The sequence below is a fragment of the Ochotona princeps genome, chromosome 4, assembly GCF_030435755.1.
Source record: "Ochotona princeps isolate mOchPri1 chromosome 4, mOchPri1.hap1, whole genome shotgun sequence".
Lineage (NCBI taxonomy): Eukaryota > Metazoa > Chordata > Mammalia > Lagomorpha > Ochotonidae > Ochotona > Ochotona princeps.
In genome coordinates this window covers 69,126,418-69,154,049 of record NC_080835.1, presented here as the reverse complement: position 1 = coordinate 69,154,049, position 27,632 = coordinate 69,126,418, and the positions used below count along the sequence as shown (strand labels likewise).

General features: G+C 43.5%; 1 long non-coding RNA gene across 1 annotated transcript; it reads left to right on the top strand.

The window, feature by feature from the left end:
• LOC131480089 (uncharacterized) lies at window positions 1-26,894 on the top strand. The gene is made up of 3 exons (XR_009245244.1): window positions 1-107; window positions 23,342-23,413; window positions 26,833-26,894. It is a non-coding gene; the product is annotated as an uncharacterized LOC131480089 (long non-coding RNA).
• Window positions 26,895-27,632: the final 738 nt, after the last annotated feature.

Genomic DNA, 27,632 nt, shown 5'->3' with positions numbered 1-27,632 from the left:
CTATCTTAAGTGGGTTCAGCTTCCTGCAACAAAGCCGTCTTAACTACAGCTGTGCTTCCAACTGGATTCTGAACTTTCCATAGGATGCTCTAAGTCTGGAACTATGGGTAAGCTTAATGTTATACAGTATGTTAGCCAAATTTTTAAATAATATGCTCAACTTCCAGACATTTCTGTAAGTGAAGTGCCTCTAAATTTTAGGTCATGGATCTGGTTTTTAGTAAATTATAATAAATACACACAATACTGAGACATTTTTTATAGCATGAGGTAGTATATTTCTTGTGTTTTTATTTTTAGATTAATTATCTAATATGGCACAGTGCATTTATCTGGGGGCTTGATACTTGTTAAGTTAGCATAATGTCTGAAAAGGTGACTACATACTGTTTAAAAGTAAGATTATTCTGTTACAGATGTTTTTGACACCCTGGGTAGTCACTATATACAGGAAAACTTCATCTTTGTTTGGTAGAGAGTGTTGTGAGATTAAAACATGACAGTATATGTAGACTACTCTATATTAAGATGAAAATTATTCTGAATATTCTTATCAAGTTGTTTTGCTTAGTGTGAGAAACATCCTTAAATATACCCTCATAATAACATTGCCATAAATTTGTATTATATTTCATATTGTGTCTCCCAACATGGACAGATGGTGTTACCCACAAGTACAATTGAGGAAAAGTGCGTTTTGGTTAATGAGGGAGTCAGAGGGCACTACCCTCTCTTTGTTGGCATTGCTTCCTTCCAGCTTGCCATCCTCTATTTAATTCTTCTGAAAATATTTATTGAAGTGCTTAACATGTATACTGGGCTAATTGCTAGGAACGACTGATAGTCTCTCCCCTCAAAGAGTTCACAATTCTGCAGAAATTACACACAGTAACTAAGAGAATGCAATGGTGACGAGTATTAACTCAGCAAATTGTCTCTTGGACACTTCATATCCATTATTTCTGTGAAGTGCAGCTTTTCAAAATTGTGAAGAATTATTTCAGAGAAGGAAGGGAGGGATGAAGTGAGAAAGAGAGAGAAGTCCCATTTACTAATTCACTCCCTAGTACCCACAGCGGCTGGGGCTATCTCAGAATCAGAACCAGGAGCCAGGAACTTAGTCCAGGTCTCTCACCCAGATCTCAATGGTGAGAGCCAAACTATAGGAGCCATCACTGTTGCCTCCTATAGTCAGCTGAAGTCAGAACTGGGGCTTGAACAGCATACTCTGCTGTGGGAGACAGGTGTTAGAACTGCTGGACTGAACACTTGCTCCCAAAGAAAGTTTCTTTTGTCCATTTTAGGATGTTAGAACTCAGAGAAGTTAAGTCACCGGGGCAGATATTTGAGTTCAAATTTGTCTGATTTTATAATCTAGAATCCTATGGGATCCAATCTGGCAACCACATGCCACATGTGGTTATTTAAATTTAAAATAATAAAAATTAAATTGAAAAATTTAGTTCCTCAGTCATGCCATCCACATATTAAGTGCCCATTATCCAAATGTGAGTGGTTGGCATTGTATTAGATGAGTCTGGTGTTGTGCTATAATGGGTTAAGCCACTACCTACAATGCCTGCATCTCATATGGGTAGTTGTTCAAGCCCGGGCTGTTCCACTTCCAATCCAGCTCCCTTTTAATGTGCCTGGGAAAGCAGTAGAGGATGGCTCAAGTACTTAGGCTCCTGCACTCAGGTGGGAGAACCGGAAGAAGCTCCATGTTACTGGCTTCAGCCTGGCCCAGTCCCAGTCGCCACAGCCATTTCTTTCCTTCTCTCACTCTGTAACTACTAACTTCCAAATAAATAAACTAAATCTTAAAGATGTCTATATCATTGCATAAAATTTTGTTGGTCAGCACTGTACTAGCCTTAGTATGGACTTCAAAAAATCACACATCACTAATAATCAGAATTGTTTCTTTTTCTCCTATCTTTGCTGCCATGCGCACTCTGAAATGTTGCCCACCCTGGGTATAGACATTTGGAGGGGAACTCTGGATTTTGTTTGTAATGCAAAGTGTGGAAAAGCAGGTGAAATAATGGAACATATCTCTTAATGTCAAGGCTAGCACAGAAAAGGCACTCCATAAATACTAACATGGTGTCAACAAGTGTGGAGTCATAAGAGATGTAAATGAGGCTGCTTATCATTTTCTCACTCACAAAAATAGATCTGCAAATATAGGTCATCTTCTCTGAACCCACGCCCTTAGTTACAATGTAGAGGTAGCCGCTCACCTTCCTGTCTTGGAGGGTTGGTGCATGAGCATATGTGAAAGTACTTGTTAAGTGTTACTTCTGCTTTGCATCCAACTGTCTCTCAAATACATAACTGTCACTGGCTTATTTACCTGTGATCTGCCTCCTTATGCTGAGAATGGAAAACAGAATAGAAGAGGTTCATTGACTATTATATTTAGATAAGTGTGATTAAAGTTTTACTCTAGTAGTAAGAGGAATGAAAGAAGTGAGGGAATGGTATAAGGTGGACTACATCTCTGCCTGTATCCTGATGGTCAGATGCAGGTGCTTTCCTGTGCACAGAAGGCCTTCAGGTGGGTCTGCAGGTGGACCACTTTAAGTGTCCATTTAGGCTTGTTATTTTTTTTTTATTTTTTTTTTATTACAAAGTCAGATATACTGAGAGGAGGAGAGACAGAGAGGAAGTGGAGCTGCCGGGACTAGAACCAGTGGCCACATGGGATCAAGGCGAGGGCCCCAGCCACCAGGCCACACTGCCGAGCCCTTGTTATTTTTTTTCAATGTATTTTTTTATTGTATTTTTGTTGACAATCTTTACATAGTTAATTACGGTAAAAAAAAAAAAAGGTTCAGGGGGTATAAGGAAGTGGGTAATAGTATTATGTCCATATTGTTTCCATCATGTATCTGGGGTAAAGGGGGATATTGACGGAGAAGCCCCACCCAGTTTCCCACCCACCTCAAGTCCCGGATGTGGGGCATGCTCTGAGATCCTTGCTCAAATGGTTTTAATAGTTCTCCAGTTATGAATCGCTGCCAGTTTCACTCGATGAGGTCGTCCACTGATTCACACAGTCCATCATAGAGTCTTCATTTGCCCAGTATTTCGCTGCCAACATATAGGTGAGGTGGTTGATTGACTTGCTCTGTCCTCTGTCTTTTCTTGGCTAGGGTTATGAGTCCAGCAGTTCGATTGGGGAGATCTCCAAAGAAACTTTGAGGTATTCCCAGACCAGATTCTTGTATGCTCTAGCAAGCACAGGGCCCGGCACAGTCCATCACCACGATCAGCTGGTGGTTTCAATTGCTGGGTTGGTTCTGTTTTCAGTCCTGATTTCCACTGGAATCAATGGGTGTTGCAGTCCAGCCAGGCTCTGCCCAGCACACACTCGGCCCCCACATCAACCAGTGAGAGCTGCAGCCTAGTCGGGGCGACCCACAATAACCCCCACCAGGCCCACCCCCTACCCTGGATTGCCAGTATGTATAGCAGACTAGTCCAGTCTGTCCCACATCCTATTTGGCTCTTGTACTTGTCAGTGGGTATTAAATTTTAGTTCCATCTAACCAACTCAACTCTCCAGCCCTCACGGATGTTGTTGAGTGCCTCTCTGTCTAGCCACCCCAGCCCCCATCCTAGTTTTCATGCCCTCCCACGGGAGTAGTGACCCAAGAGGGGGGAACCCACTATTTCCCTCCCAGGTCTCTCTCAGTCCCGGTTTATGCACTCTTCGGGTGGTTCTGTGATTTGACTTGACAGAATTAGTCCCCAGTGCCAGCTTCTGCCAGTTGGTGCTGTGGCTAAGCCCAAACATCCCTCACCCACTCTAATTTATGCTTGCACCAGCAGGAATAATCGGCCTAGCCTGGCTTTTCTCTGATCTAGTCCACATGCACGCACAGGTGTTGCAGCCTTGCTTAGTCTGGTCTGTCCCCATCCCAGCCCAAGCTCTCCAGTGGGAGTAGCTGTCTGGTGAGGGGACCAGCCCCTTAATCCCCCCCCCGCCGGTTCTGCCCCTCCCTTCCTGGATCTCATGTGTGCTGGTTGGGTGCTGCAGTCAAATCCAGTACAGGCAACCTCACCCTAGCGTTCCATAGTGTGCAATGGTTTTTCTCGCGACCAGACCTGGCTCGACCCACACTCTGTTCTGGTGTTCGGAGTTACCAGTGTATGACATGAACTGATTCAGCCTGGTCTGCCCCTGACCCATGCCAAATGTATGCCAGTGGGAAACTTTCCATGGCCTATTCTGGGCTGTTTCCTATCATGCTTCTTGCGCTTACCTGTAGGGACTGTGTCCTGACAGAGGAGTTAGGCTTGTTATTACACAGGTGTCAAGTCCTACAGCGCAATGTGCTTTTCTAGATCTCTGTCCTCTCCTAAACAGGGGAGTCTATCAGGACTTGCAGGCAGCAGACTACTAAAATGAAGGGAAAATAATGCATTGTTAAGTTTAGCTCTTTTTGTTTTAGGAAGAAATGTCACCATTTAGAAACGGTTCGGGGAAATTGCCACTTTATAATGATGCGCTAGCCTATTTTGAAAGGGCTTATGAATGTACTCCCTTTTTATCTCTATCTACAACTGATCACAAAGCCCCCAAATCAAGCTCTCCCTTGAAGACTGCTCTGCTCCAGCAGGCCCCTGAGTCTTCTGGGATTCCCTCAACCCACCTTTCTTAACCACTTCCTGCTGAGGCCCACCTTTTTTTTTTTTTTTAAATACCACTCTCTCTCTCACATCACTGCCTAGCCTACCACTTTACAGTGCTTCCCAGAGGATGTTGCTTCTTTGGATGGACGTCAGCAGATGGTTATACACAAGGTTAGTAATACAACCCTTTCTACCTACAAGAAGAATGAGTGGATGTGTCTGACTTTGCCAAGAGCTACTTAACTAAAGGAAATGAAAGATAACCTTCCAAATGACTACCCCAAACGTCAACATAACCTAGCATGAACAAAAATTTGGACTCCTTCCTAGGGTCATCTGCAGAAGCACATGTGGTTCTTTGCTTTGATCTTCTTCCTCAGGCTGCAGCACATGCCTCTTGGAGAACCCATTCTTCAAAGTTATAAGGTACACCAACAACTACCTTTTGGGGAAATCCTGTTCTACCCACAGGGGTTTCTCTGGTTTTAGAATCTGTGCCCTTTGATCTCCCCTACCTTTAGGGCTGTAAGGGAACACAAAAGTTGCCAGCAGCACACTTTATCAAACACACTGTAGAATTTAACAGAATACTTGATCATGGCACCAGCTGCCCCTTTAAGTTGTCTTAACTGAGATGAAGGGTGCATAGACCACCTCATCTTTCTGGGTGATTCTATCTATAACTGTTAGATCATCTGGACACATCCACACCCACACACAAACACACACATACCAGTTTATATCCATTAGGAGCTAATGAAACATTCCTAATGCCTTGGATGGAGGTAGACTATTATATTATTATGCAGAGTTTGGGCTAAGTTCCTTTTGGTGGGGGAATGAAAACCAAACAAAGCACACTGGGGCATCTCCCACGACTGGAAAGGGAACAGAATTACTTGGGTATTTATACATATTAATTTTTTAAAAGATTTAGTTATTTTTTATTGGAAAGTCAGATTTACAGAGAGAAGGAGAGACAGAGAGAAAGATCTTCCGTTCACTGATTCACTCTCCAAATGGCCACAATGGCTGGAGCTGAGCTGATCCAAAGCCAGGAGCCAGGAGCTTCTTCCAGGTCTTCCACATGGGTACAGGGTTCCAAGGGCTTGGGCCATCCTCCACTGCTTTCCCAGGCCACAAGCAGGAAGCTGGATGTGAAATAGAACAGCTGGGACATGAATCAGGGCCCATATGGGATGCTGGTGTTGCAAGGTGGAGGATTAGCCAGTTAGCTTTGCACCAGCCCCTAAGTAATTCATTCTACACAGTGCAGCAGCACCAATCCTGTGTTCGCTATCAACATATTACTGCCTACCTGTTCTTGAGATTTCCTGTGACCACTAACATCAATCTAAACTTGGATAATGAGTTTTCCTTTCTCTCTCTTTTCTGAATCAATGTACCAGAGTCTATGTCTCCTAAATAAAAAGTCTTGGATACTGGCTATCACGATAATGCTTTAGATTTTCACAGGGAAGCTGTCAGGAAGGTTCTACCCTTTATTAACTGTGTGGCCATGGGCAAGGCACCCAGTTCATCCCAGAAGCCTGAACCAGCCCAGAAAACACAGTTAGCTGTGAACTAAACTTGAGAGATGCACGGATGAACAAGATAAAAATGCCCCTTGTGGGAACCTCGTGATCTGTCTAGGCTTACAGAAAACGAAATGACAAATTGCCGCACACCCTGTAACACAGGCTGTATACACAGTAATGTTAAAGGCAGGCTACTGTGGGAGAAGAGCATTGGCAATGAAAATAGCTCAGGGGAACATTGTCAGAGCATGTGGGTGAGGACTGAGTGGGTCCTACAGGATAGGTGCGAGGGAAGCAGTGGAAGGCACGAGGGCTGGTGAGGGAGGAGAGAGTTTGAGGTAGAGCATCATGTACAGTGTGAAGATAGGGCTGTTGTGAGAATTAACAGAAATATCCGCATGGTCAGTGTCCAGTCCAGCCTGTAACAGGTGCTGATCAGATGCAGCTCAGGAGGCTCATCTGTGCCCCTTTTCAACCACAGTAAATTTTCCCCTTATTTGCTCTTTGTGGCAAGGGTAGGCACTGGATCTAACAGGTCAGCATGAGTTTGGGAAACATCATCCTTTCTCTGTTGTATCCGAACTGCCCCAATTTCGTGCATGTTGGCTGCAGCGGCTGTGAGGGATTCAGCCACCATCATCATGGCTTTTTCTCCACAGCACACAGTTGGACCGAATGAGTTCACGAACGCCAATAAATGTGCCACGGAAAGGTCTGAGTGAGCCGGTGCATGCGCCAAATTATTCTCTGCATGATAATTTCTATCATTGTAATTGGAGTCTGTAATTAAAAATCACTAATGTTTCATGACAGCCCTGCAATTGGATTCAGGGCACAAAGGAAGAGGTTGGGGGTGGTGGTGGGAGCGGTGGTGTCATCCTGCAGGACCACTGGTGAATACAGAGTCTTCTCAGCTGCAGATACAATGCAGCCAAGCAGTGCTTAAAAAGGGAGAGAAAGAAGATAAGCAAAACACACACACACACAAAAAAAACCAAAACAAAACAAAAAAACCAACCAACCAACCAACCAAACAAAAAACAAACCCTACACATCATTTAGGAAGCCGCAGTCATTACCTGCCTACTTTCCCTTATTGGCGATATTTTTATCTCTGTGTGTATTGTCATAAATTATTTAAGGATGTTAGAATCAGAATTGGTTTTAACTCTGTTCCACCTTCATTTGACCCCTGAGTAAATAAAAGTCCTACTGGATTTCCTGTTCGTCTTAGCTATGGAACAAGCCCCAAGAAACGGGGATGTCTGTTTGCAATTGACTGTGACTCTGAGGCTAATGGAGCAGGGATGGTGGGGAAGAATCCCAAACAGCTCCTGGCCCAACCAGTGAGGGATGCTCCATGTTGTGGTGCCCAGGCAGCCCCTGAGACAATAGAGCCCAGCCCTGGTGTCCCTGACACATGGGAGGGAGCCAGAAGGAAGGAAACCTCAGAAGAAATCCGAGTTCCATTCTCACCCTTGTCAGAGCGAAATTTTTCCTCCGGCCTCTGAGAAGGTCTGCATCCTGTGAAAGGAAATTAGGTAGAAAATTACTTTCTGACAAACTTGACTGAAGCTGTGAAAGTCGCCCTGCCCAAGTTTGAAGTGATTGGAACTGAAGAGTTAGAATTTCTCCTTTTCTTTTCTTTTCCTTTTTTTCTTTTCTTCCTTTCTTCCTCCCTCCCTCCTTTCTCTCTCTTTCTCTTTCTCTTTTTCTTTCATTCTCTTTCTCTTCTTCCTTTCTTTTCTCTTCTTTTTTCTTTTCTTTTCTTTTCTCTTCTCTTCCTTTCTTTTCTTTTCTTTTCCTTTCTTTTCCTTTCCTTTCTTTTCTTTTCTTTTCCTTTCTTTTCTTTCTTAAACTGCATGACCCTTGAGGAAAAGAATAGCAATTCTGGGAGGCTGTGACCCTGTGCTCCCAAGCCTGATGAGGAAAGCTTGTTTCCATTCACATGCCAACTCCAAAGACCTTCTCAAATTTCCTGGGCATTCTGGGTCAGTATGTAGTATTTTCTGCTGTTTCCTATTGCAATTTTATCCTATTCATGGATTAAATAGGCTTTCCTGCTACTCTTATGGAAATAGGACTACCATATTTTTCCTGTTTGTTTGATTCAAAATTCTCTATTTCTTCTTATCTCTGGGGTAAGGGGAGAAATAAGGGGTGTAGCCACATCTGGAAGATACCAGTACCCGAGGATAGGGAACCACCACCCATCATTAACCGAGGGCCCTGATGTGGTGCATGTTTTGAAGGTTCTGACCATGTGGTTTGGATAGTTCTGAAATGCTATTGATTTCACCAACTCAGGAGTGAGGTAACTTTCCCAATGCCCATTGGCTGACGTAGTCAACCTCAAGTCTCTATTTACTCTATTTTGCTGTCATCATTTGCTGAGGTAGTTGTCCAATGTGGTTAGTTCTCCTTCCTCTGCTATGGTACCAAATGGGCTGCATATTCTCCATAAGCATCAAGATTTGTGTCTGCTCTTCTGCCTTTTTCACTCACAGCAAGGACCAGGGCCAGGTGACCCGAGCCCTTTTACATCCCTGACTCCCAGGGCTCGTGAACCTGGCACCTTCCTCACATGGACCCTAGGACCCAGGACAGGTGACCCGAGCCCCACTCATCCCTTGCGCCTGGGGATCTAGCCTCATGAACCTGTAATAACCTGTAATACCATCATATTTAAGCTGTTGCATTGATTATTGTTTCTGTTGTTTGTTGCTGGGTAACAAAGTATCCCAAAAGCTTACTTCTTGAAATAACAATAACTTATTCTTTTCCTCTGTTTTGTAGATTGCCCAGGCATTTCCTCAGCCCCACATGTTGGGTCTCTTATGCCAGGAGGGGTGCTGAAGGACTCTCAAGTCTGGAACGTGGTGGTGACTGTCGCAGGGCTTTTTGTCTCTCTGTGCTGCCTCCCCTTCTCCCTGGCACCCGGCTCTCCTATGTTCTCTCCCTCTGGTCTTCACTGAATTGAGACATGTCATCTAGTCTACAGGTTGTTGTGTTTAGACTCTCTTCAAGCCTGCTTTCTACTCAGTGACTAAAAGTACTAAAAGTTTTGAGTTAAACATCTTCAATCAAATATATTACTCTGAATGGTCAGCCTTGACTCAAGCATTTAAAATATTTCTTTCTTGTGAAGGCTCTTTGCCAAGAAAAGTGAAGAGAACTTTTGGAGAATTTAGAACACTTGGTTATTCAATGTGGATTTCTAAATTCTAAGCAATAGAATTTATTTTTAGAAAATAAAATTAGATGCATTTTGCTATTGTCAGACATTTCATAGAATTTACCTTGAAAATCTCCTACTTTAAGTCGGCTTGGTTTTGATTTGGCAAACAAGTTCAGCGCTCAATGCAGTTATATTTATTCCCCCTTCTTCAATTTCCTTAGATTTTATTTTGCCTCGTTACTATTGAGCTAAAGAAAATGTATTTTCTTCATAGTCCTGTTTAATTCTGCTCTTCCCCACGTTTAATTTTCCTGCTTAAAAATATGTATTTATAGGATAGCCGTGATAATGTGATGAATGAATATAATGCATAAAGATGGAAGCAGAGTAATTAGCATTTCTGTCTCTATAAATATTTATCGTTTCTTTGTGTGGGAATCTATAAACCCCTCTATTCTGATTCTTCATAAGATTCTAATAAATTGTTGCCAACTGTAGTCATTTTACTATGCTCTAGGACACTAGAACTTACTCCTCCTATCTAAATACATTTGGTACCCATTATTTCACCTTCCTTTATACTTTTTACCCCCTACTTCTCATGGCCTTGAGTGACCACTACTCTGATCATTGCTTCTGTGAATTCAGTGGCTTATGCTTCCACGAATAGGGGAGAATATGTAGTATTTGTCTTTGTCGTGTGACTTATTTCACTTAACATCATGTCTCCAATTGCATCCTTGTTACCACAAGCAACAAGATTTCAACCTTGTTTCTAACATTCCATTATGGATATTTGTCACATGCTTTTCAAAAAAGGATTCATTTAGTTTTATTTGAAAGGTAGATTTTTGCAGATAGAGAAGAGATAGAGAAGGTCTTCTATTTGCTGGTTGACTTCTCAGATAGCTACAATGGTCAAAGCTGAGCTGATCTGAAGAGGAAGCCGAGAGCTTCTTTTCCAAATGTGTTTTGTGACTTGGGCAGCTCATTTAACCTTCACAAGTCTCAGAATCTCTTTAGAGGAAGTTGAATCAAGTGAATTCTAAAGATCGTCTTGGTTCTTATTTCAGCATCTCCTTAGCCCAATCCTGGGACTTCTGCAGCTCAAATGCTTTTTCTTTTATTTTGCCTGAGTCCATTGTTTTCTTTACTTGAAAGTCAGAATTACAGAGAGAGAGATAGCACAGCTTCCACCTGTCGGTTTACTCTCCCAAATGGCTACTACAGCCAGAGCTGGACTGGGCCGAAGCTGGGAACTGGGAGCTACTTCTAGGTCTCCTATGCAGGTGCAGGGTCCCAAGGACTTAAGCCATCCTCCACTACTTTCCCAGGCCACAAGCAGAAAGCTGGATCAGGAGTGGAGCAGCTGGAACACAAACCAGTGCCTATTTGGGTTGCTGGTGCCTCAAGACAGAGGATGAGTATGCTATGCAACCACACCAGCCTATGCCTCTTCTCTTTATCTACATCTTCCTTGATGGACAAATACTCGGTTGATTTCCAAATATTAACCTTTGTTATAAAGCTAAATACAGTTTTATAGGTGATTTAAGTGTCAAAGGGACAAATTGAAGTACTCAAGGTTAGCTTTGTCCACATAAAAGAATAATTCTATCATCTGGATGGGTTGCAAATAAATAGAAGAGGATTTCTCCAAGAATGACTGTTGACATCCCACCATCCCTGCTGAAAGGTATGAGATTAGAACTAGATTTCACACTACATACAAAAATAAAGTCCAGGTGAGTTGCAAGTCTAGATGTGAGGAAAATAGGAGACTATTTTGAGGACCTTCAGAGTAGGATTTCTTTAAAAAAAATTTATTGCGGGCCTGGCGGCGTGGCCTAGCGGCTAAAGTCCTCGCTTTGAAAGCCCCGGGATCCCATATGGGCGCCAGTTCTAATCCCGGCAGCTCCACTTCCCATCCAGCTTCCTGCTTGTGGCCTGGGAAAGCAGTCGAGGACGGCCCAATGCTTTGGGACACTGCACCCGCGTGGGAGACCCGGAAGAGGTTCCTGGTTCCTGGCTTCGGATCGGCGCGCACCGGCCGTTGCGGCTCACTTGGGGAGTGAGTCATCGGACGGAAGATCTTCCTCTCTGTCTCTCCTCCTCTGTATATCTGACTTTGTGATAAAATAAATAAATCTTTAAAAAAAATTATTGCCTACTAACCTAGTTTTTTTAAAAGATTCATAAATTTTTATTGAAAGGCAGATTTACAGAGAGACAGAGAGAAAGCTCTTCCATCTCCTGGTTCACTGCCTAAATGGTGGCAATGGCCTAAGTTGAGTAGATTTGAAGCCAGGAGCTCCTTCCTGGTCTTCCACATGGGTGCAGGGTCCCAAGGCTTTGGGCCATGCTTTCCCAGTTCATAAACAAGGAGATGGATCAGAAGTCGAACAGTAGGGACACTAACTGGTATCCATATAGGACTTCAGCACTCGCAAGGGGGAGAATTAACCACCTGAGCCATCACCCCAGTTCCCTGAGAAGGATTTATTAAACAAGAAGTTCAAATCATATTGAAAAAACCCGATTTTTTCAATGACATCCAACAAGCAGAAGAGGTGACATGCTGAGATCAACACAATGGGAAGAAAGAAGGGAATTGGAATTTCGGGTAGGGATCTTCAATCTCATCTTGTATACTTTGTTTCATGAGATGAATTTGCAGTAAATATGGAGAAATATTAGCATTAAATCTCAGTATGGGTGGCATGCTTTTATTAAGGTTCTCTATGCATTTTTTGATGTTTTCAAAGTCTGTGTTTTTAGAGCACTGAAAACTATGATAGCAAAGCAAAGAGGGCTAGGAGTGTGTGCAAAGCATAGTTCCGAGGAAGAAGATTACCCATGATGTCACAAGGCCATATCTTTGAGGTCCAGCCCATGCTGCAGCTATTCCCCTGCCTTCCCCTGACCAGCTCTCCCAAGCTGCCTCTGGGACACCCTGTGGCAGCAGAAAACAGATGGAAGGCCTGCTTGTCTTTGTATACCCATCCCAGCTGCCAGGACCTTTCTGCTTCCTTTTATTCCCCCCAAATTTGAAAATCAGAGATAAGAAAAGATGACACTGTTTATTCAAGGAAAAGCCATCCCAAATGACTTACTTCTTAAAACACCTTTATGTTTTCAAAGGCTATGCTTCAGTGCTACTTCCACTTGTTTAATGGAAAGCAATTGTTTTTATTCCCATGTTACTAGTGAAGAAATTGAGTTAGTGAAAAGCTGAAAAATTGGGCTAGGGAATCGCAATAATTCGTGGGATGACAGAAAGCAGAACCTGGGCTGAAGTCCCAGCTTAAGGCTTGTGTCAGTATAATAAACTGAATTGGGTGTGTGGATAATAAAAAGTGCACAGGTTCCCTGGTGAGCCTAAGAAGGGCCCATCACTGCAGTGAGTTGAATTGTGGTCCCCAAAATTATCCTTCGCAGGACATGCGAAGTGACTTTATTTGGAAGTAGGGTGTTTGCAGATGTAAATACATTTTGATGAGATCACTATGGCCTAGAGTGGGCCCAAATCCAGTGACTATCATTTTTATTTGAAGAGAGAGAGAGAGAGATGCAATGATGGGAGCAGAGGCTGAAGTGATACTGCAGTAGCCAAGGAACACCAAGAATGCCATCAGCAAAGCAGCATGAGGAATGGATTCTTCTTCAAGACTTTGGAAGTAATCCATGCTCCTGATGTGTTGATTTTGGACTTTGGGCCTTGTGAAGTATGGCAAGTCACACAATTTGTGGTTATTTGTCTCAGCAGCTCTAGGAAGCTAGCATGACATGTAGGCATGGGTGGTCTCAGATGAGGTGATGCCTCAGCTAAGCACTGAAAGGCTAGTGTAAGATAGTGTCAGGAATATGTTCAGCTCAAATAACCAAAAACCCATCCAGTGATGTTCATTTATTTTCCATAATAGTAAGTTCACAGATCAGTGGTTCAGAGCTTGGATATTCAGTGCCATAGGAGACCTAAGTTCTTCCCAGGTTTCCACTGTCTTGTCCCCTATGTGTTGGAATCTACTGTTCTCATGCTTGTTGCATGATCAAGAGATGGCTGCTGAGCCACCCAGTCACAAATCTACATTACAGGCAGCCAGAAGAAGGAAGAAAAAAAATCTCTCTCTCTCTCTTTTTTTTTTTTTTTTTTTGCTGAAAGAATCAGACTATTGCTTTCTTTTCTATGGCCAGAATTGGCTTACATTTGCTACGGTGACCTCGACTTCAAGGCAGGTAGCTAGACATTTGTATTGTTAGCTTAATAATCAGCGTTGAATAAGCCATTCTACTGTAATTATCATAGGCGGTTGTGAAAATAAATTTTAGGTCTGGCAGTACATAAAAAGAAAACCAAAAACAGGAATGTAAACACTGAAGAGTTTGGATGCAGGCCATCTGGGGCTGCTATGAAGGCTCCCCCATCATGAGGAAAGTGCATTTCTTGTATGTTTCGTTTCCTTCATCCTTACGGTTGCTTCCATCCTAACTTTCTGCTTGTAATCCAGAACAGTTGCTGAAGATCCAGATAGCACAGTTTTATTCCACGAAGCAGGGAGAATGAAAGGCAAAGGATGGGCACTTGATGTAGCAGTTTAAATGCGGACTGTGTTGCCTACATCTGATAATGGGGTGCTTGCATTCAAGTCTTGACTTTGGCTTCTGATTCTGGCTTCCTGGTGATGTAGACCAGAAGAGACAGCAGGCGGTGGCTCAAGTAGCTGGATTTCTTTTTTTTTTTTTTTTTTTTTTTTTTTATCCATTTTATTGTATTGTTGTTGACAATCTTTACATAGTTAACTATAGTTGAAGGAAAAACAAGAAAAAGAAAAAAAAAGGTTCAGGGGGATAGGGAGGTGGGCAATGCTATTTTGTCCATATTGTTTCCATCATGTATCTGAGGTAAAGGGGGATATTGAGGGAGAAGCCCCACCCGGTTTCCCGCCCACCCCAAGTCCCGGATGTGGGGCATGCTCTGAGATATGTGCTCAAGTGGAGTTAATAGTTCTCCAGTTATGAGTCACTGCCAGTTTCGCTCGATGAGGTGGTCCACTGATTGATATGGTCCATCATGAAGTCTCCATTTGTCCCATATTTCGCTGCCAACATGTAGCTGGGTTGAATGATTGTCCTATTCTGTCTTCTGTCTTTTCTTGGTTAGAATTCTGAGTCCAGCAGTTCAAGTGGGGAGATCTCCAAAGATACTTTGAGGTATTCCCAGATTAGTTTCTTGTGTGTTCTAGCAAGCACAGGGCCCGGCACAGTCCATCACCCTGATCAGCTGGTGGTTGCAATTGCTGGGTTGGTTCTGTTTTCAGTCCCGAGTTGCACTGGAACCAATGGGTGTTGCAGTCCAGTCTGGTTCGGCCCTTACATCAACCAGTGGGAGCTGCAGCCTAGTTGGGGCGACCCACAATAACCCCCACCAGACCGCCCCCTATCCTGGTTTGCCAGTATGTGTAGCAGAAGACCAATCTGTCCCCCATCCCATTTGGCTCTGGTACTTGTCAATGGGTATTAAAGCTTGGTTTTATCTAACCAACTCAACCATCCAGCCCTCACAGATATTGTTGAGTACCTCTCTATCTAGCCATCCCAGCCCCCGTCCTAGTTTTCATGCCCTCCCACGGGAATAGTGACCCAAGAAGGGGGAACCCACTTTTTCCCTCCCAGGTCTCTCTGTCCCGGTTTATGCACTCTTTAGGTGGTCCTGTGATTTGACTCGACAGAATTAGTCCCCAGTGCCAGCTTCTGCCAGCTGAAGCTGTGGCCCTGATCTAGTCCACATGCAGCGCACAGGTGTTGTAGCCTTGCTTAGTCGTGTCTGTCTCTATCCCATCCCACGCTCTCCAGTGGGAGTGGCTGTCCAGCGAGGGGACCAGCCCCTTAACCCCCCGCCAGCTTTGCCCTTCCCTTCCTGGATCTCACATGTGCTGGATGGGTGCTGCATTCATATCCAGTACAGGCAGCCACGCCCTGGCGTTCCATAATGTGTACTGGTTTTGTCGCAACCGAACCCGGCCCATTCCACACTCTGTTCTGGTGATCGGATTTGCCAGAGGATGACATGAACAAGTAGCTGGATTTCTGCCACCTACAATGTGAGTGTGGACTGAGTTCCTGTCTTGTGGCTCTGGTTTGGTCCAACACCAGTCATAGCAGGCATCTTGGGGTGAGCCAGCAGATGGGAGTTCTGCCTTTGTCTGTCTGTCTGCCTCTCAAATAATTCTAATAAAAATAATGCAGGCTCCATAGCACACTCCGGCTCATTGTACTGTTTCTCAGGAGTCTTCCAATCAATACCTCCCACTTACCTCACTAACCAGTATCGGAGAGAGGAGAAACTGAGAATTGTTGCTTTTATGTGAATAAAGATAGGACTCTCAGAAAAGAAGAAGAAGAAGAAGAAAAAAAAGCATTGGGAAGGCAAAAAGCAGCTTCTGCTTCGCAGGGCAAATAGACTACAGTTCAAGTGATGTTTTTGATGTGTTTCTAGTGACTACCCAGAGCTATGTGTTGGGAAGGATTCTGGGGTGACCTAGGCTGAGCAGCAGGATTTGGTCAGGGATCTTGGTCATGACAGAGGAGGGTGATGACGTGCAAACAAATGCTTTTAATTTGCTGCTTCCAGATGTGTTAGCCAGTGAGCATGCATGTGACAGAGGAGATGGATGAGCAAGAGAAGAGGAACAGGGAATGAATGCTACTCGCATTACTCCCTTTACTTACCTTACAGTTCCCATGCCTAAAAAAACACTTCACTGGTTACTATGGAATGGGTTCCTCTTCCTTTGGAAACTTGCTGGTGACAGTGGTGGCTATGGGCAGATGGAATGATTTGCCAGGATTAAGACCTAGCTTAATCACCTCATGTTGACTTTATTACTTCTTCAAAGACCCTCCCGCCCCTGGAAACACAAACACGTGCTGCAGCCCTGGGAGTGAGGGCTTCCGCATAACCGCAGGGTGGCAGGTACACAATCCAGTTCATAACATAATGTACTCTATTCCTCCCTGAGTGGAAAAGCCACATTCCTCAGATCAGTGGAGAACTGGAGCTACTTGATCATTATCACCAAAGAAATCTTTTCCTGTGGTATAGTAAGCTAAGCTTCTGCCTTCAGTGCTGGCACCCCATGTGTGTGCTGGTTGGTGTCCTGGCTGCTCCATTTCTGACCCAGTTCCCTGCTAATGGACTGAGAAAGCAGCAGAGGATGTCTCAAATCTTTAGGCCCCTGCACCCACCTAGCAGACCCAGAAGAAGCTCCTGGCTCCAGGCTTCGGATCAGCTAGGCACTGGCCACTGTGTCCATTTGGGGAGTGAACCAGCGGAAGAAAGATCTCTTTTTCTGTCTCTTTTTTTCCTCTGTAACTTTGCCTTTCTGATAAAAATAAAATAAATCTTTACAAAAAAGATTTATTTTATTTTTATTGGAAATGCAGATATACAGAGAGGAGAAACAGAGAGGAAGATCTTCTGTCCGATGGTTCACTCCCCAAGTGGCCGCAAGAGCTGGAGCTGAGCCAATCTGAAGCCAGGAGCCTCCTCCAAGTCTCCCATGCGGGTGCAGGGTCCCAAAGCTTTTGGACATCCTGACTGCTTCCCCAGGCCACAGGCTGGGAGCTGGATGGGAAGCGGGGCTGCTGGGATTAGAACTGGCGCCGATATGGGATCCTGGGAGTGTTCAAGGCAAAGACCTTAACCGCTACGCTAGCGCCCCTGACCCAAAATAAATCTTTTTTAAAAAGTATTTTCTATACTGGAACAACAACTGAATGCAAAAAAAATTAAATCACACCTGTTAGGTGGCTTCACTGAGCAAGTAACACTGTCATTTTTTTTTAAAGTTCTGTTCTACTTATTTGAAAGACATAATTATGGAGAGGAGAGACAGAGGAATATCTTCCATCTACTGGTTCTGTAACTGCTCATGGCCAGAGCTGAACCAGTCTAAAGCCATGAGCCAGGAGCTTCTTCCAAGTCTCCCATGTGGATACAGGGACCCAAGTACTTGGACCATCCTGCACTGCTTTCCCAGGAGCACTAGTAAGGAGCTGGACTGAAAGTGGAGCAGCTGAGTCTCCAACTGCACCTCAAATGGGATGCCAGAACTGCAGGTAGTGGCTTAACTTGCTACACTACAATTCTAGGCCCAACACTGGCATCTTACATGCATGTGTTATCACAGGTGGTAACAGGTGCATATTGTGTGCACTACCAGTGGTGTCAGGTCAGAGGGGGCTGAAAGTTGTTAAAAGCCAAGAGGACAGAGAGCAGTGGGGGCAAGCCATAGTGAAGAGCAGTGCATAGGTCCCCACAGAGGGGAACATGGAAGGGAAGGACTGTGACAGGGGGCTCAGGGGTCAGAGGGATCTGGATCTCAACTTTGATTGTTGCTACCTACATGAGTTGGTCCAATTATGCAACCCCTCTGAGCTTCTGTTTGGTTAACTATAAAATGGGGACAATCTAAGAGAGCTGTGGAGAAGAAGAAAATGCATACGGAGCTCCTGGCAGTGATGCTGCCTGCAGAGTCACTGCTCACACAGTGCTGAGAGGTAGGCCTGCAGGGGAAGCAGGGAGAGGCTGGCCCAAGGTCTGTGCCACCAACGCTGCATCCAGCTGGGGGTGTGACGAATGTTACAGCAGGTCCCGAGGAGTTGGAAATCACAGGAAGGCTTTCAAGACCTCCAGGCTTGCTGTTGAGAATCAGAAGCAGTTTAGAGCAGGCTTCTTGAGGCAACCATGGATAGAGTGTTTATACTGTTTCTCTTCACACCCTTTAGTCCTGGTGCCCTTGCTGTTCCTTTAATCAGCAAGTCATCATAAAGCACATAAGTATTTTGTTTTACATGCAGCAGGCATTTATAATCCCCATTTTTTTTTTAATATGAGGAAACTAAAGATCAGGGTAGTTGATTTATTTTAAGATTATACAACCAGTTACAATCAGAGGCATGAATTAAATCCTATAATGCCCGTTACATGGCAAAATGGGAATATCTGTCGAAAATGGCCAGATACCAATGCAATTGATACCAACTGCTGGAGTGAGGCATGGCACTGAACTCACAAGCAACTTCCTTGGTGGCTGTAGCTATGGTATCCCCTGCAACAGTGTGAATGTCTACATCCCTTCAAACCTCACACTGAAGCCTAATCCCCAGTGTGGTGGCATTAAGAGGTGGGGCCCTCCAGGGGTCATTAGACCTCATGAGTGAAATTTGTAGTCTTATAGGGAGGGCATTCGGTCTAGTAGTTCCTATGCCAGTTAGGATAACCTCACCCATGTCAGAGTGCCAGGGTTTGATTCCTGATTTTAACTCCTGATTCCAGCTTCCTGCCAATGCAGACCTGGGGAGACAAAGGCTCAAATAAGTGACTTCCTGTCATCCACGTGGGAGACTTGGATTATATTCTGGGCTCTGAGACTCAACCGGGGCTGAGCCCTGGCTGTTGCAAGCATTTGGACAGTGAGTTAGCACATGCGGCAGGTTCTCTGTCGTATGCACTCTCCCTCTCACTCTCATTGTTGCTTGAGGTAGCCTCTGCTTCTTCCACCACATGTAGTCATTGAAAGGAAGTGCCATCGATGAAGCAGAGAGCAAGCCTTCACCAGGCATCAATAAAGTGGCATTTTGATCTTGTACTTTGCAAGTTCGAGACCTATGAGTAATAAATTTCTGCTTTTGATAAATTGCACCGTTCAGATATTTTACTGTAGTAATACAATTGGATTAAGACACTCCCAGTTATTTATTTATTTTTAAATAAACAGACCGCAGGTACATTATTTAGGTTAAGTTAGTTTTAGTATCCTGTGTTTTCAGCTTTTGGTCCATTAGACTCAAGCTAAGCCATCCAGTGCCTATCCTGGGAATTTTGTAACTACAAAGGAAAGAGGCATTCTCTTTCATTTAGGATGAGTTAACTAGGAGGCTGTAAGCCCAGAGCAGCCCATACCATGTCTCTTGCCATGTGGAGAAATTCTGTTATCAAAGATGTAAGGCCAAAATACCAAAAAGAACAGACAGGCTGGACAAGGAATTTGAGTCCCTAGACATAGGTCTTGTGGAGACTAGCTCCATCCTTACTCTTCCAGTGGGCATCTAAGCCAACACATTTCTAGCTTAGGTTATTAAAATTGGGTGACTGTCATTGGTAGTCAGAAAATCTAGCTAATTTCCCAAAACATGAAATAATTAGAAATACTTTTTGAACAAACTTTCAGTCTCATGCATGGGATAACCACTTTTGTTTCATGAGTGCACTGTTTTTTTCTATAGTTTCCCAATTCTTAGAGCAGGCATTTAGGAAAAAAACCAGCCTATCCCTTTTCCAATGGGTGATTCTCAAAGGTAGATAACAGACTTCTCACTGAGAAGATGAGAACAGAAAGCACAATAGTGTCGATATTAATTCACTAAGGAAAGGTCATTTTGTAAGTACTATTTAAATATTCTAGTTAAAGTGACCTTATAGCTCTGAATGTTTTTTTCTACACAGATGTATGTTATTCCTTTGATGAGCTTCTAACTATGTCAAACTCGTGAATTCCCTTTCTGCTTTGAACTCTGTGATATTTAAAAACATTTAAAAAGCATTTACATCTGAGTCCTTGTCATTAGATATGATGGGCAAATTATATTTTAGATGAATCATCTCCTTTAAAGTGATACACTAGAACCTCTGCTCCCAACTATTTTTATAAGAAAACTTCATATTGTGGCAAAATATGCAAATTTCATTCTAGTGAGGAAGTGACATTGTTGATAGCAGAGCACAGTGGCCCGACAGGTCTGTTTTCTCACAGGAACTGTGTAGAAGCACTGGCCATTGGGGTTTTGTTGCCCTTTAAAGTTAGCAAATTGTGTGATCTAGTAATAACTAATTGTATCTTCCTTTTGTCATAAAGCTCTTAAGGCATTTCACAATCAATTAGCAAGCAGCTCAAGGATGTCATGATTACTGGATATTTTGTGAAATTACTGTTTCCAGAGTTCATACAGTACAGACTTCACTGCTAAGTAGCTCTAATGTGGTAAGGTTGCAGGTGGAGTAAGCAAGCTTTGAAGTTGAGCAGGAAAGCTATCAAGGGTCAATGGTTTCCTAGCAAAATTTTTTGGACTCTGGCTTTTGTTTTTCACATATTGCCTTTCTTACTATGTCTTCATTGTCTTTTAAGTCCAGTGCTAAAGCTAAGGCCTGATGTTTTCACGTTTTGCAGTTGCTTTGCTGTATTGCTGTTTTTGATAAGTTAAATGTGTGTATTCAACCAAAGCAAAGTCCAACACAACATAGATAGCCAGTAGATTTGGTTAGCAGCAGCTAGGAACCCAGGTAACTTAGACTAGAATGGGTTTAAGCCAAGGGCATTCTAGAAACCATTCAAGGTGTGTGGATCAAATCTAAACTTTCAAACACCACCTTATGATTCATTCCCTTGGAAGGTGGTTGAAGCCCTACTTTATTAAGTGTTTGCTCATGGGAATGGGTGATCAAGAGATGATGAAATGAAGTAGTGCAGAGTCCTTATGACCTTTAGATACTGCCCATGACTGTTTTGGTTTAAATGGTGTGTTCATTTGACTCAAACACAGGAGAAACCTATATAGATCTTTGTGGATCCTCCAAAATGAAGTTTTATGATAGTTAAAAAAAAAACTTCCATAATGTAGCCTGATTGGAATTTGTCTTATTTGGTGGTTTAAAAACAGGAAACTCCAAGGAGCCTGAGACACTTCATGGGGATCAAGTTGGGATGCACATGAGATTCAGCTCTCTTCTCTCAGTCGATTTCTACCTTCAAAAGACAGAAAAGTCGTGCATTAGCAATTAATAACAGAAAGTACGCTAAAGAATGTCATGCTTCTCCTCTCAAAGATGTCCATGACCTAATCCTTGGAGCCTACGAATGTTGTTCTACACAGCACAGAAGTACTGTGTAGGCAGGATTAACTCAAGAATCTTGAGATGGACAGAATAGCCTGATTAAGCCAGGTGAGTATACTACCGGCAGTCATGCGTGTTCTTGTAAGATGGATGCAGAAGAATTGACACAGATGGAAGAGGAGAAGGCAAGATAGCCATGGAGACAGAAGACTGAGTGCTGCAGCTGCATGTCAAGGAATGCGTGTCTCCAGAGCTGGAGACGCAGCAACAGATTGTCCCATTGAGATCCAGAGTGAACTTGGTCCTGGCGACACCTCGATTTGAACTTCTGGCTTCCAGAAACACAAGAAAATACATTTCTACTGTTGTAAGCCACCAGCTCATAGTACTTTAGCGTGACAGACATTGGAAATGGATACAAACCACGAAGTAAAGTGGTATAAGGGACCAGGGAAGCAGATCTATGATTTTGTCAGGAGCTGCCTCAAGTTGGGAAGTCTAGAAAATATAACTGTGCTGCAGGACTGGCTTGAGCAAATACCCACAGAGTGACTAAAAGAAATTCATTGAGTTTGAGGCTGTTGGTAAAAATTTTGCAACTTCCCAAAACTTGAATTGCACTCCAAACTAAAGATTATACAGACTCTTTAGTGGATTTTCCTTTATCTTGAACATATATATATGCATATATACATATACATATATTTTTTTAAAGATTTTTTATTATTATTGGAAAGCTGGATATACAGAGAGGAGGAGAGACAGAGAGGAAGATCTTCCATCCGATGTTTCACTCCCCAAGTGAGCCGCAACGGGCCAATGCGCGCCGATCCGAAGCCGGGAACCAGGAACCTCTTCCAGGTCTCCCACGCGGGTGCAGTGTCCCAAAGCTTTGGGCCGTCCTCGACTGCTTTCCCAGGCCACAAGCAGAGAGCTGGATGGGAAGTGGAGCTGCCGGGATTAGAACCGGTGCCCATATGGGATCCCGGGGCTTTCAAGGTGAGGACTTTAGCCGCTAGGCCACGCCGCCGGGCCCCATATACATATATTTTTTTTAAATCAGAGTTTCAGAAGGAAAGGAAGACATAGAGAGAACACAAAAATTATCTTTCCCCCATTGGTTCATTCCCCAGATGGTCACAATGGCCAGGGCAAGGCTGAAGCCAGGAGCTTCGTACTCCAGATCTCTCACGTGGGTGGCAGGAGTCCAAACACTAAGGCCTTCTTCTGCTATTTTCCCCAGGCCATTAACAGAGAGCTGCGTCAGAAGTGGAGCAGTCAGAATATGAGCTGGCACCCATATGGAATGCTGGTGTCATTGGCAGTGGTTTTATACACCATATCACAACCCCGGCCCCTGCTTTATCTTTGCCTAATGAAACTTCACTTTGAGGGTTACGTTCTCCATGGTTGGAGCCTTTTTGCAAGATGGCTTCTCAGGTTTTTAGAACTGAATTATAACAGTCTTCATGGACTTAATAGTCCGTTGGAGGCAAAGAGGAAAGCCTGGCATTCCTGGGCTCCTCCTGACAGGAGCAGGCAGTCTCCCAAGTTAGACTTGGAACTGACAGTGGCTGCAGGGCAGCCAGACTGAGTGGGCCTGCAGCACCTTCCAGAGGTGCTCTTGGCTGTCCCCAGGCTGTGTAGCGCCTGGCTGTTAAATAACGTGTCTACCGTGCAGGGGCTCTCACTTCTGACAAGAAGCCGCTGGGGAAGCATTTGGTGTGCTGCTCGTGAAGAGGGGCTGAAGGAAACTCGGCCAAACAGAACAAAGCGATGCTGAGGACAAAATGGCTCAATCAAGTGAAAAATGATTTTAGGCCTGACATCCGCCTGACATTAGCAACTAGGTTTTTCTTATTATCTGCTTTTGAACCTCCATAGGAGAACTTGTCTACCTTTGATACTGCAAGCAGGATGCTTCATGTTTAAAGATTAAAGCAGCTTTCTGGCTTGTTAGAATGAAATCACGTGGGAATGAGTTTCACAGCCAGAAGCTGGGCTCTCTCAAAAGGACCATGTCACTCTGCAGCGAGATTATCTCCCTTCCCATGAATATCAAAAAAGCCCCTGATTAATTCTTTCCATTAGGATCCTCATCTCTCACTACTGGTAGTGAAACAATATAGTCTGATTACTACTGCGTCCTGTGCAGTTTAGCTGGTAAGTGTAAAATGTGAACTGTAAGAATGTTTTAATGTCACTCCAGATGAGAATATACTTTGGAAGTGGAATTAGAAACAATGCAATGGTAATTAAAGACTGGTGTCTTCCCAAAGATTAAAATACAGCCTACCGTGCCAAGATTTTGATTGGCAGTCTGTAATTAAAAAGCACGGTAAGTGGTTACTAAACATAACTAGCTACAAAAAGGTGACAGAGAGGAAAAAATTCAATGTAGGAATTTCTGAAGAGTATCCTCATTCAGAATATATGTAAAACACCTGATTAAACATGTAAAATTAAATCTCCAGGGTATGCTAACAAAATTTCATCTCATAGTTTTTGCTTTCTTGCTTGTGTAAAGCAAGAATTGAATATACATTGCATTTGCCAAAAAAAAAAAAAAATTTACCAGCTAATACGTACAAATTGCTGAGGGAAAAGGGGAAGTTTTGCAAGTACAAGATATTGGTGTTTTAGAGGAGAAATTTCAGTCCAAGTGTATCTCTTCTCCTATTGTATTTAATATAACTGGAATAATTAAAAGTCGTAATGCTGCTTTTGCTCTATGTAGATTATGCCTCAGTCATACATTTTAATGGCAGAGGAACTTGAACACAACTTTTTTTGTGAGAGAGAAGGTAGGATCTGAGAGGGGAAAGGTGACTATCACAAACCAACACAAAAAGCTTCCTCTGCTCTCCAAGTGACATTTATGAGACGAGGCCCATTTGCCAAAGTGCTTTCTTGGTGATGTCACCAGGGAATTGCCAAAATGCAGAGAAAAGCTTGTTAAAGGACTGGGAAAACTTAAATGGATTTCATATAGATATCTTCATGTGTAACATAAATGACTTTAAATTCATTTGTTATATACATTATATTCATGTGCAACATATAGTACAGTATATAATGTACATTATATTCATGTGTATTTGTATAACATTATTCACACTATTGATCATATATATGAATATATGAGTTTCAAATAGCTTCATGCACAACTTGTTAGGATCAGTTTTTTTTTTTTAAAGATTTATTCATTTTATTACAGCCAGATATACACAGAGGAGGAGAGACAGAGAGGAAGATCTTCCATCCGATGATTCACTCCCCAAGTGAGCCGCAACGGGCCGGTGCGCGCCGATCCGAAGCCGGGAACCTGGAACCTCTTCCGGGTCTTCCACGCGGGTGCAGGGTCCCAATGCATTGGGCCGTCCTCAACTGCTTTCCCAGGCCACAAGCAGAGAGCTGGATGGGAAGTGGAGCTGCCGGGACTAGAACCGGTGCCCATATGGGATCCCGGGGCTTTCAAGGCGAGGACTTTAGCCACTAGGCCATGGCTCCGGGCCCTAGGCTCAGTTTTGTCCAGAAACACTGTCCTTGCTGGTGAAGCCCAATGCTGCCTGACTGTGCATCTATCTGCCGGCTGAGAGCTGAGAGCAGCTGATGGAATGATGGAGTCAGAGGGCATGCGTCCCAGCCTGCCAGCTGTCCCCACCCTCCTCTGGGGTGACTCGGTGATTCTCTCACAATTTCCAATGGAGTATAGCAGCCTCTGGTAATTCTATAACCAGCCTCAATCTTCCTTCGTTTCCTCTTACAGAATCTAAAGAAGAGAAGGAACTAATTTAACAAGTAAGGCAACACAGAAACTACTGATGGGCATTATTAATCTACCCTAAAGAACAACACAGTGGGACCCTTTAAAATGTCAAGTTCAGAGCATTTGAACAGGCAGATCCCAACAGCCCAAGAGAAAAACACTGCTAAATAAGTTCACAGCCAGCCCTTTACATTCCTCCCTCCCCATATAAATTGCTTTATGACAATGGAAGAGGTAGAGAACTTTACTGTCATGAGATCAATGTGGGTTCTTTGCCAGGACTTGCTTCACCGTGACTCTCAAATCAACTACAGTGACAAATCAGATGACTGGCCCCCAGAGACTTACTGTCATTATTTCAGCATCAGTGGTAAACTTTGTTGTCTCATTCAGCAACCCAGTCACCTATGTAAAAGGCTGATGCTGCAGACAGGTGTTGTGGGGACCAAAGAAGCGCTTCCAAGGAGCACTCAATCTGCCTGGAAAGATGAAGCACACTCAGTGCTCATTTGCATTTCAAGGGAGGGTGGGAAGAGAACATGGAAGGAAGGAAGTAAAGAAGGAAGAAAAGAAAAGAGGAGATTTGAAATAAACCTCTGCTCTTTTTAGGATCTTTTTTCACAATTTTCAAATGGAATTATGTAAGTATTAGAGGCTCAATGCTTAATTTCTTTATTCAAAAATGATTCATTAATTTTTTGGGCCCGGCGGCAAGGCCTAGCGGCTAGGGTCCTCACCTTGAACGTCCTGGGATTCCATGTGGGCGCCGGTTCTAGTCCCGGCGGTTCCACTTCTCGTCCAGCTCCCTGCTTGTGGCATGGGAAAGCAGTTGAGGACGGCCCAAGGCCCATCGGATCGGCACACGGCAGTTGCGCTCACTTGGAGAGTGAATCATCGGATGGAGGATCTTCCTCTCTGTCTCTCTTCCTCTCTGTATATCTGACTTTGTAATAAAAATAAATCTTTAAAAAAAAAGAACAAAAATGATTCATTAATTTTGTTATTTCAAAGACAGATTTATAGTGAGAAGGAGAGACAGAGAAATATCTTCCATCTGCTGGTTCACGCCTTAAATGGTTGCAAGAGCCAGAGGTGAGCCAATTTGAAGTCAGGAACCAGGAGCTTCCTCTAGGTCTCACATGGGTGCAGGGTCCCAAGACTTTGTGCCATCCTCCACTGCTTCCCCAGGCCATAAGAAGGGAGCTGAAAGGGAAGTGGAGCAGCTGGTATATGAACCAGCTCCCATGTGAGATCCCAGCACATGCAAGGCGAGAACTTTACCCAGTAGGCAACCATGCTGACCCTCAATGCTTAATTTCTAAAACAAATGGATTTTTAGTGTTTTAACAAATAATTTAATGTTTAGTAGTGAGGGTCCAGAGCACCATACTTCCAAAAATTTAATACCAAATTTGCCTATTTGAAATACACAATGAGGGACTGCCATTGTGGCACAGCAAATAAAACTGCCTGCTGTGACACCAGCATTCCATGTCAGCGCTGCCAACGCTGGTTCATGTCCTGGCTGCTCCACCTCTGACCCTTGCTGATGGCCTGGAAAAGCAGTGGAAGATGGTCCAAGTATTTTGGGGCCGTGCTCCTCAAATGGGCTACGAACAAATGGCTGGAAGATACATCTTTTGCTCTATCTTTCTCTCCCTCTCTATCTGTACCTTTGCCTCTCAAATAGATAAGTAAACATTTAAAATCTTTTGTATTTTATATTTCCTTTAATAAGTAATTAACTGGCATTTTGGGGGTGATATCTTAAGATTGCTAAAATGCATAGATTTTTTAAACTTTTTTCTATTAGTTCCAGCACGCACTGAAGATGCTTGCCTGAACCAGTTGTTCCGAGTATGGTTGCCAAAGGGTAAGTTACAATCTTTAGTTGTCATTCTACTCCCTATTTTCATCTTTCTTTGTGTAAATGTAGACTCATATGCCTATTTTATTCAGTCAGTTATTCATTGCTAATCATTATCATTAAATGATGCTAAAATATGTGAGATTTATCTGGGTTGAGCCTCTTCAAGATTTTGTCTATATCCTTTTAACAAGTCCTTATCATTTTTGGATAATTTTTTTACTTTTTTCGGCACAAGATATTACAAGTGTATCATCTACTTTGTGAAATTAGCTATTTCTCAGCTGTGGAACTGGCCATTTTTAAAGGAGGTTTGAGTCCTATGAATAGAGAATGGTATTTAGCAAGCAATATTCAGGCACTAGATGTGCTTACTCTAGTAGATGGGTTTCTTTGCTGCTGGGCCTTCTCAAAGTAGCAAATGTAAGTATAAATGTACATATATGTTGTACTAATAAATATGAATGTGTCCCCTTTACGGGAAGATGTGTTGCAAAGGACATCCTTGAGGTCCAGCATGGTAGCCTAGTGGCTAAAGTACTTGCCTTGCATGTGCCAGAATCCCATATGTGCGCAAGTTTGTATCCTGGCTGCTCTACTTCCCATCCAGTTCCCTGCTTGTGGTCTGGGAAAGCAGTGGAGGATGGCCCAAAGCCTGGGGACCCTGTATCCATGTGGGAAACCTGCAAGAAGCTCCTGGCTTCAGATTGGCTCAGCTTTGGCTGTTGCAGCAAATAGGGGAGTGA